General features: G+C 39.6%; 1 long non-coding RNA gene across 1 annotated transcript in view; it reads left to right on the top strand.

The window, feature by feature from the left end:
• The window catches only part of LOC146488894 (uncharacterized), a 5,851-nt gene extending 678 nt beyond the window's left edge, over positions 1 to 5,173 (top strand). The window contains exons 2-3 of the long non-coding RNA XR_014865607.1: positions 3,174 to 3,354; positions 4,365 to 5,173. This is a non-coding gene — a long non-coding RNA (uncharacterized LOC146488894). The remainder of the gene's footprint in view (positions 1 to 3,173; positions 3,355 to 4,364) is intronic.
• The last annotated feature ends 6,142 nt before the right edge of the window (positions 5,174 to 11,315 follow it).

Here is an 11,315-nt window from a genome sequence, read left to right as displayed (position 1 = left end):
TTATAACAATCAAAGAAGCTTTCAAATGTCTACAATCCGTTTGAATCATAACTGTTCAAAGGTCGTCGGAATATCTTTGGACATTTTCAGCAACGTTCGGAGGCCTTCGAAAAATCGTTGGAAATCTTTGGAAGAGGCTTGGATGTTTTCGGAAATCCCGGTCATGATGAGACAAAAATCTCACGCATTTGACTCAGAAAAAGTTTGCAGGTATACATTTATTATGCAATTTGATTGCTTGATTTCTGATCAATGACAACACTCATTAAATATAATTATATAAGTTTGATTGTTCTGTTTTACTTTTTTCGATCGAGAACAGCACAAATAAGAACACTAAATACACTTCTTGTTTTACTTTCCTTTTTGACATCACAAAAATAACCAAATTAATGTAAAATATTAATGTTTGAAAAAGGCCACGGATGTATTTCCTGGGAGATTTGGTGCTCTAACCGGGAGACTGGGAGATTTGTTGAAAAACTTGGAGACTCCAAGGAAAACCTTGAGAGTTGGCAGGTCTGTTAACGTTCCAATTATTGACTCACTCTCTTCTAAGCTCTTGCATAGCAGCTACAGCTGTAGATCTGTGCTGGAATTTTGATTCTTATTTCTTAGAGTTACACTACCATTTGTGTTCTTGTGAGTAAGGAGGGAAAGAAGTAATATGAAATCTTTTTAGCCTTCTAGTCTAAGGTCCTGCAGCATTTTACCATCTGACTGTTCAAAAAAAAAAAGTTCATGAAATCAGAATAAATGTAACTGTACGGGTAACCCGAAAAGACTGACCCCTGGTCCGTGGACCCCTCCACCTGACTGGGTCTATGGACTACCCCCTACTGACCCTCTTAACGGACCCCCCCATTAAGAGAAAAAAAAAACACAAAACTAAAATATTAACTTAACACAAGCGGAGGAGGTGACAAGTCCACTCATGAGTGCAATATTTTGAGCGTGGTATTTCGTAAATTTAGTAGGCTCTGGTTCAGCCACATGGTATACACTCGATTGCAAAAACGTTGACGACTAAAACGCATAAACCATGAACGATGAGACCCAATGGATTTGTGGGTAGTGTTTAAACAATAACCTCATAATTTCCATAATAACTAATTTACCATTCTCACTCTTTGCAATAAAAAATAGAGTGCTGACTTAATTCTTTTGAACAATTTCCTACCAAACATTGCTTAAGTTCATTGACTGATTTGAACTTAGGCAAATCGCGAATTGTATATATCACTCAAATTGGCCCTTGTTGGCCAACTTGGATACTTTAAGGAAAGCTTGGACAGTTTCCATCATTCACCATGTGCAACTAATTTTGGTCATCAACTGTCGCACAAGAATAGAATATTATGCAAATAAATTTAGTACACTTATACCCATAAAGCCATTGGGTCTCATCGTTCACGGTTTATGGTTTTTAGGTGTCAACGTTTTTGCAATTGAGTGTATACATGGCAAGGTATTTGTTCGTTATAGAAAATGAACCGAAGAAGCATCTGTTTAAAAGTGGGTGACAAAAATGTTTGTTCTTTGAAAAATATGTTTAAAATCTCTTTAGTTAAAGAGAGACACAGATGTCATCAAAAACATTTAAGATTAAAAGTGATGCTCATTCAAACAGTAAATTGTACATGAGTATCCATGACTGCAACTAGCACCTGCATCGGGCCACAAAAGTGGTTGCTTTGTAATTTTATGAAGCCTGGGACGAGTTTCATGAACCTGCAGTAGAATGGCCCGAAAACAAAATGGCGGAGAAGAACGGTACTTTTATCATCCAGTTTTAAAACACACTCACTTCTTCAGTTCATTTTCTATGATGAAGAAATACAATTTTGCCATGTACATGTACATACCATGTGGCTGAACTTGAACTAGTGCCTTCAAATTTTTTGAAATACCACGCTAAATATTGCATGAGTGGACTTGTCACCACCTCCACTTGCGGTTAGTAAAATGTTTTGCTTTTGTTTTCTGTTTGTTTGTTTGTTTTTTTTTTAATGGGGTGGTCCGTAGAGGGGGTCAGTAGGGGGTAGTCCATGGACCAGTCCGTGAAGTGGTCCGTGGACCCAGTCAGGTGGAGGGGACCGGGAGTCAGTCTTTTCGGGTTACCCTAACTGTATAACTGCCAACTCTCATGCGTTATGTGTGAGTCTCATGCCTGCTCATCATATTTCATTTTAATTACAAAGAAGGCATTTTTGTTTGCTGCAGTTTTGCAGAACCTTGAAAGGAAACTCTTCTTTAATTTTAAACTAGAATACTTAGACAAACAGTTTATAATGCAAAAAAATCTATGCATAATACATACATATATGATCAGACCTATTCTTTAGAAAATTATATAGAACATCCACAAAAGGAATAAAATAACTGACACCTTCTACAGTCCATTCTTGCAGTCATGATGTTGTAAGTCTGACTATTGCTAGATATTTTAATTTGTACTGCAGACACCCCTGCATGCATAGTTCCAAATTTTTGTTTTAATTTTTACTTAGAAATTCCACTCATTTTTATTTTTAGCTTCCTGGTGAAAGTAACATTCATTGTAGATACAGAAATTACTAGATCAAAAATTTAAATTACTGGCTTGGGATGACTTTGAGTACTGTGCTAATTTAAAAAAATGGGGTTGAGTCAAAAATTGCCACACTGTTTAAAAGCTTACTGGCCCTGAGAGGGCAACCCATCCAAATGTAAATGACACTAGGAGGTCTGTCATACCTTATCTAATATATCAAATTACCATTGAAATACTTTCAGCTTGTTCAAATTGCAAAATCTGTCAGGGATGCCAAATATACATTCCAAGATCCATTCATTCAATCAGTGTTATGCCATACAATCTCAACTCCAATCTGTATTTGGAACTTGCGTTATTTCTATTGTCAATGTCAATTTAAAAATGACACTATCGACCTAAATCAATTAACACCATCATCATTATGATGATGATGATGATGATTATTATCATTATCATTATTATTATCATCATTATTACAAGAATCAAGTAAATTTGTTCTCCATGAAGGAGAGAGATATCTATACATAAAACAAACATGACTTTTGTGTCCGTAATAATAATGTTTTGTGATAATTTTTACATTTTGTTTTCAATCTTGAAACTACAATAATAATTATTTCCATTTTATGTTTTTTAGATGTATAATGAAACAAACCTGCTAGTACTTTCCTCTGGTGGCGACATAAAAAAAATATGCACTTGAAGTTCTGGCAAGTTTGTCTACGACTGAGGAAAGGCAAGGAGGATAGTTGAGCCTTCCAGAGAAAAGGCCTCAGGCAAGGTGGAGTTGGACCCCACCAGAAGTAACCCTCTAAAACGTAAGTTAGTGTTCGTTCTGTTGATTTAATCTACACGTTTTAAATATTTTGCTGTGATTGTTATTAGTAACTTAGGAAAACATGTGAAGTAAAATGAACAAAGCATGAAAGGTCTTAATATTATCATATTGTTGGGTGTTTCCTTCTCATACTTCTCTCCACATATTTAGTAATCTTAAAAATTCTGGAGGCTTTTATGAACTTATCAAAGCTGCAGAAAATGGTAATATTTAACACATTGTAAATGGTTCAGCTTACACTCTGGAGTTTGTAAGCATAGAAGAAATATAAATGGGCAACTGAGGGCATTTGGCTTAGTGCAACATTTCCAAAATAACAAACTGAAAAGTGACATTCATGTGTTACTTTAAAGCTGTTTAAGCCAGGAAACAGTGATCTTAATTTTCGGTTCACACGATGATGTACAAAGTTATGTAGTCCGGCTCTTCGGTGGGTTGTGGCTTAACCAGCTAAATGACTGTACATTCCATCCCCACTTAAATTTGTAATAAAAAAAATTGAAATGTTAGTTGCTTCACAGGGTATCTCTTGTATATTGGTGCCATCCTTTTAGCTGAAAAGTTGAAAAACTCTGCTCCCAAACAGTATAAGTTACTGGCCCACTGACGTGAGTGAAAACTACAACAACTCTCAAAAGTTGTTGAAATGCTGCTCCTCTTTACTCTGAGTCAATGTTGATTGAGCAAATTGGCGCCTGTGTTGTCGTCACTTTCATTTTAGTTTTAAATGTTGATTAAGCAAATTGGCATGCACGTTGTCATTACTTCCATTTTACTTTTGAATGACATTGCTTAGAAGGGAGAGGGAGGGAGATGCTTCTAACAAACAGTGTTTCAACATTTTGACTCCAATAGTAGGCAGCTGTCAGCATTTACTCAGAGGCAAATAATAGATGGTGAGGTGACCTTGGGGACATACACTTAACGTACATAGCAAAAAATAATAATATCTTGAGGTTTTTTTTTTTAATTTTCTTTTTTTCTCCACAGGGGCCATCAAGGAAAAGTTTGGTGATGCATAATTTGTGAGGAAATGGCCAGCAATACGGCAGTCATTAAATCAGAAGTGTTTAGACACCAAGAAAAAATCTGTCTGAAGGAGAAATTAAAAGAGTGTGAATGACGGAATTAGCATGGTTCCCACTTCTGTAGTAATTTTAAAGATGTGCATTAATATGCTCTTGCTAAATTAATATGTAGGCAAAAAAATATCAATTGAAAATGCAGGGTAATTTCAAGCTTTCATGTTTTCTTGCTTTTAATATGGAACTGAAAGAAATTATTGGGTTTTTGTTTTGTTATTTTTTTTTAATATTATTTTTTAACACTAAAGAACATTATTGTACTAGTGGAAACCAAGCTCTTATTCATATGTACACTATGTTGGTTTGCTTCTTTTTTGGAAAATAATACATGTACCGGCATATGATAAGTGTCAGGAATCTTAGAAAGGCTTAAAGCTGACAGGTTAATTAAGTCAAATAGATCATTATATAATGCTTCATTAACTGATGCAAACGAAAGAAAAAGTTACATGTAGAACTTTATTTTAGTCTAGAGAACATTTGTTGGAAAAGTTTTGTTTATATCACTCTTTTGTGGATTGGAATAATAATATTATTTTAGTGCTGTTGATCTTGTGAGCATGCATCACAAGAATACAGTTGAATAAATGCCTTGTATAATGGCCATATATGGCGTTGTAGTTAATGAAGTTTCCATGTTAACTTGTGAAGATTGTTGTGGTAAATTTATTTCACAATAGCCAAGATTTAGCAATAAAAAGGTTATCACACTTATGATTTTTCTTGTTGGTTATTGTCTAACAGTGGCCCATCCTTTAAATCTAAGTGCTATGAGCATATCCACCTTGAGTCAGTTTCTAGGTACGTATGGATTTTGTATTTTAAACAAGCTGTGATCAAACTCTCAGGAACACATGATTCTAGTTTAATTTTGAATGAACCTGCAGTGTATTGGTCATTGCCAGAAATGTCAGGGCAATCCAAAGGAAAATTTAAGTATACACTTCAGTTCGCTTGTTCGTGTTACCTTTTTCCTACACAGAGTAATATTAGTACACAGTATTTGGTATTTATGCCTAGCCTGCACACGCGCGTAGACGTCTCCCATGTTCACCTCTGCGTGCATGCAGATATATCAGTAAGCCAAACGAGAGTCATATTTAACGGTTAAGATCGTTAGGTCAGGCAAAGATGTTGGTATTGGTAAAGTATGGAATGTTTCAAAGAGGTATACATATTTGAAAGAAATGTGATGGTATATTTCCAGCCTGGTGAATGAATGAGAATGATGATTATTCTAGAAAGTGACGCAGGCATACTCGGAAAAAAGAAATCCGAGTGCTCACTTTCCAGAATAATCATCATTCTCATTCATTCACCAGGCTGGAAATATACCATCACATTTCTTTCATATACCACACGTTTGACATTCAAATCCTAGCAGTATGCAGGATGTTTGTCCCATGAACCTAGTTTAATGGCCTTAGCTCCCACGAGTCTCCTGTAGCTCAGTGGTAGAGCACTGCATGGGCACTGCTGGTATTGGTTGATATATAAGTTGCATGATGAGTTCAGTACATGTCTATCTCCATTCCTTTAAAGTACACAGCAGCTGGTCATTGACTATATTATGTCTCTCTATAATGTTATTTGTGAATGCAGTCTCGGTTTTAAATGAACTGGACGTAGGTGGTTCCACATCAGAGCTGTTTCGTTCAAGTTCAAAGAAAGTTCAGCTATCACCAGAAAATTCAGAAACAAACGTAAAGAAGAATTAATTTCATTTGAAGTGTTTTGTCTTTGTGTCAATAAAGATGAAAACGGGATTTAATTATACTTTGGAAAATGCTCTCATTTTGTAGTTGACACCGCCTGGTTACTTCCAAATGTTTTCATCCAAGTACGCAGAAAACGAGCTTAAATTGAACATGGACTATTAACCAAATATTGTGCAAAGTAATTCTACGGGGCTATGCACAATTCTACAATAAAATGGCAACTTAAAGCAAAGTAAATTCAATAACCGTTTGGACAAATTAATGACGAAGATTGAATATGACTTCGTTTCATCAGGAAGTTTACAGCTGTAAAACAAAACTGCACGCGATGAAATGAATTGTTATCTTGTGATACTCTTTTGTTAAAATTTATGGAAATTTTTTACATTGACTCGAGAAAAGAAAAAATGACAAACAATGCGAACAAACAAGGTCATACTAAGATCTTAATAAGATTTCCACCTCCAGGGGCATCATAAATTGCAGTTATGTGACCTTGCAGCTTAAGCAATATTGCAAAAAGAAGGCCTGAAAAAAAAATTGAGCTTGAATGTTTTTTAAACTCAATATGATTCCTGCAATTATGTCAGGGCAGTGTCTAAATTTTCTTAAAGCCCTTTCCAATATTATTTTCCCTCTTTACTCTTTATGCTATGTTTTGGTTCCCTCTTGACATTCATCACTCGATGTCACGACTTCATCGCTCAATTTGAGGGTCAAAGAAGTTGACTTGTGGAAAGTCAGTAAGCAGTGTCTTACCAATAATATTAAGCTGGCATATGCTACACAGTAATTTATGTATCATCAATAGATAATTAAGTGATTGTTGTTTCCAAAGGCATGTGTGAGAAAGAGATACTGAATGAAGAAATTGAAAATGAGAAGGCCACCAAGCATCGCAAGAAACTCAAAATTGGAAGATACGCCATTGATAGGTAAGCAGATGAGATAATGTCTGAAACCCAAAAGGGGTTGAAACGTGTAACTTCCCGGCATAAGACTTGTAACAAGCTTATGAATATTAACCTCTGCAAAGAACCAACCATACACTCACAGCAGTGAAGTACACCTCCATAAAGTGAAAGCATTTTGTCCTGATTTCAGTTGTGCCAGCGTTGATGAGTACGTGAGCATGAGTGATTTCCGATTTCACCTGTGAATGTGAAATATCCGTCCATCTTTAGACACTAAAGTCGGAAATCCTCAATAGAAACACCAAACGATCGCTCGCTTCTGAAACTTAAACCGTAAACTTATTGTAACGACAGGCGGAAAGACACAGAGTCCGCAAAACACAACTTATTTATTCCGGTTGGACAGCGACAACAAAACTTCAAGATGGCTTCCTACAAGCTCGGTCACGTGACACGCAAGGCGGGAACTAGACTTGTACCTCATGTAACCATACTCGTTACATCTCCCTTCCTAAGTCTAATAGTTTAGTTTATGCATACAGAACGTTAATGATAATAAAAAAGCAATAACATAATGTTCAAATCTGCCTTAGAAAGTCTCCTATATTAAAACGCCCCTGCAAAAGTACATAATAAAGCCAAATTGAAAAAAAGGGGCAACAAGGCAGAGTCAGTGTCTTATTTCAGCACTCATAATCTTTTAACCACACTGGGGGGCGGCGGTCCCGCACTGGACGACCTTCAGTATGAGGCCCAGAAACCACTGGTGATGATGGTATCATTGCCTGTGGCGGCTCAGCAGGACTTGACTCTACCAGTTCCATTGGATCGGTCATGTCGAGGTTTGTCTCCACTGACTCCGGTAACTCCTCGGGTATTGCTCTGAGCCATTTGCGGTTCCGACGATAATGCTTTCCGTTCACTTCAACCAAGTAGGAACGGGTCCCCTCCTCTCCAATGACGCGCCCCAGTGACCATTCCTTCTCGCGTGGCAATCGCATTCTAATGGCATCACCGTCACGCAATTTTGGCAGTTCATGTGAGTGACGATCATAGTAGTGTTTCTGCTTCTGCTTTCTAATCTTGATCTTTTCGGGGACATCAGTTATCACCTGTGGAGTTAACAATTGCTTGGCTACTGGGAGACGGGTGCGTGTTCGCCTACCATATAGTAGCTGAACAGGAGAAGCATTCATACCCTCAGTTGGTGTGTTGCGCCACTCAAGTAACGCCAGCAGAGGATCACGCTTATCAGCTCGGGCTTTGGTCAGCAATGACTTGCAAGTCTTAACTGCTTTTTCCACACGACCATTACTTTGTGCGTGATAAGGGCTTGATGTGACGTGGTGAAAATCCCATTCCTTACTGAAGGTCTGGAAATCTTCACTGTTGAAGGGGGGCCCATTGTCACTGATGAGAGTCACAGGAATACCATGCCTGGAAAACCACGCCTTTAGAATGGTGATAACACGGTTGCTGGTGGTACTACTCATATCTTGCACTTCAAAATAGCCAGAGTAGTAATCAACGGCTATCAAAAATGATTGCCCGTCCAGCACGAAAAGATCAACACCAACTTTCTGCCATGGCAAATTAGGCACATCATGAGGCTTTAAAGGCTCTTTACATTGTTCGGGCTGATAACGGTTACAGATTCCACACCTTGACAAGTGATCTTTGAGCTGGGCTGTGATTCCAGGCCAGTAAACAATGTCGCGGGCACGACGCAATGTTCCTTCTATTCCAATATGTGATTCATGCAGGCTCTTTACAACACCAGAACGCTCTTTAAATGGTATCACAAGGCGATGACCCTTGTACACCAATCCATCTTCTATGGTCAGCTCATCACGGCTGTTCCAATACAGCTCAATTACTTGCCTCCGACGCCGGTCATATTTGTGAGCTTCTGACAGGGTCTCTGGCCAACCCTCATGAATAACATCAGACAGGGTCTGTAATTCTTCATCCTGAGCAGTCTCCTTGCGCAGCTCTTCCAGGCGAGTGGGGGAGGCACTTAGATCTTCACCATTTTTAATCTGCTCTAACTCAAAAGCGAACAGTCGTTCTCTGACAGAACGGACGTCACTGTCCTGGGTCTGACTCACTGGTTCCTTTTCCAAGTAAGCGCGACTTAATGTGTCAGCCAAGAACATGGTCTCTCCTTTCTTGTATACCACTTGGATGTCATAGTTCTGTAAACGGAGACGCATGCGTTGGAGGCGTTTTGGCGAACTGTGGATTGGCTTCTTGAATATGGTTTCCAACGGCTTGTGGTCTGACTGCACAATTACATTGCTCCTTCCAAAAATGTACTGATCAAATTTCTCACAAGCATAAACTATGGCGAGTAGCTCTTTTTCAATCTGCGCATAGTTTTGTTCCGTTTGAGTCATCACACGAGAGCTGTAAGCCACTGGGCGCTCCTCCTGTAGCAGAGCTGCACCAAGTCCACTTTGGGAAGCATCGCATTGAATGACCACTGGCTTATTCACGTCATAGTAGGCAAGTACAGGTGCAGATACAATCATTTCCTTGACATGGGCCACAGCATCAGTATGACTTTGCAGCCAACACCACTCAGCATCCTTTTCAGTGAGTTTTCTCAAGACTTCTGTTTCTTCGGATAGACGTGGGAGGAACTTTGCCAAGTAGTTGACCATGCCCAGGAACCTACGTAAGGACTGGACATCAGTCGGGTCTGGCATCCCCACAATTGCCTCAACCTTGTGTGGATCTGGTTTCAGTCCCTCACGGGTTAGAATGTGTCCGATGAAGGGAACTTCTTGCTGTCTCAGTCGGGCTTTCTTCTTGTTCAACTTCAGGTTTCTCTCACGGCAACGGTCTAGGAAGGCACGCACATTGCGGTCATGGTCTGTCTGCCACTCAGCAGGTGTGTTGCCAAATCCAACGATCACAAAATCATCTGCAATTACTTCTACTCCTTTAAGCCCCTCAATGTGCTCTCGCATTTTGCGCTGCCAAACTTCTGGTGCACTATTGATGCCGAATGGCATTCGCTTCCAACGGTAGCGCCCGAACGGGGTGTTAAACGTTGTTAAACTACTAGACTCATCGTCAAATTCCACTTACCAGAAACCATTACTGGCATCAAAAACACTGAACAATTTTGCCCCATTCAGCCTAGTTGCAATCTCTTCAATTGTCGGCATCGGGAAGTGTTCACGCTTTATGGCAAGATTCAGATCCCTGGGATCCAAACAGATGCGTAACTTGGTTTCCCCCTCAGCTTCGGTGGATGGCTTGGTCACCACTAGCATACTGGATACCCAGTCAGTAGGATGGTCGACTTGTTCGATTATGTTAGCAGCTACCATTTCTTCGAGTTTCCGCTGAACTCGCTCTGTCATCGCAACAGGTAAACGCCGCGGAGGATGCACTACAGGTCTGATGGACTCGTCTGTTACAATGTGGTACTGTCCGTCCAACTTTCCAAGGCCTTCAAATACATCGTCATACTCTTCCAGCAGTGGCTCTGTGTCGGACTTCAGTACATTGACGCGTGGATCTCGGTCACTGTCTAGGATCTTTATCAAGTTCATTTCCAGCATTGTCTGCTTAGACAGTATGGGCTCATACCCATGGCCCCTGACTACATTGACTTCAATTTTGTGTGCGTTTCCTTTGCGGGAGACATACACTGTGGCTTTGCCCTCGATGGGTTGCTCATCTCCATTAGCTAAAACCAGGATTGACTTGCCGCGTGCATTGAGGAAATTCAAGTGCAGATCGCCAGTCACCTTCTTGTACACATCCAAGGGCAAAAGATTGCATTCAGCCCCCGTGTCCATCAAGAAGCTTACATCCTGACCTGAAAGGGGGTTAGACTCTTTTGATACAGTGAGGGTAACCATCTCACGACCTCCGTTTCCAACACCTGCGGCACTTAAATAAAATCGCTCTTGGACAGAAGACACCTTGCTTTTTGCTGGGCACTTGACAACAAAATGATTCCTTTTTTTACAATATACACAAATCTGGCCAAAGGCAGGGCAGCTACGTCTTTCGTGGTTCCTACCACAGAATCTGCAGTCCTTGATCCAGCCACTGCTGACAGATGGGACATTTTCTGACTGCTCTTTCTCTTTCTCTTTCACAGCACTCAATCCAGACTCAGCAGACATAACTTTCATTTGGACAGCCGTACTCTCGGCGGCACGAGCGATATCTATAGCTTTCTCAAGAGTCAATTTCTTCTCTTTG

This window comes from Pavona decussata, unplaced genomic scaffold (assembly GCF_977016875.1).
Source record: "Pavona decussata unplaced genomic scaffold, jaPavDecu1.1 SCAFFOLD_8, whole genome shotgun sequence".
NCBI classification, from domain to species: Eukaryota; Metazoa; Cnidaria; class Anthozoa; order Scleractinia; family Agariciidae; genus Pavona; species Pavona decussata.
This window is presented reverse-complemented; position numbering and strand designations above follow the sequence as displayed.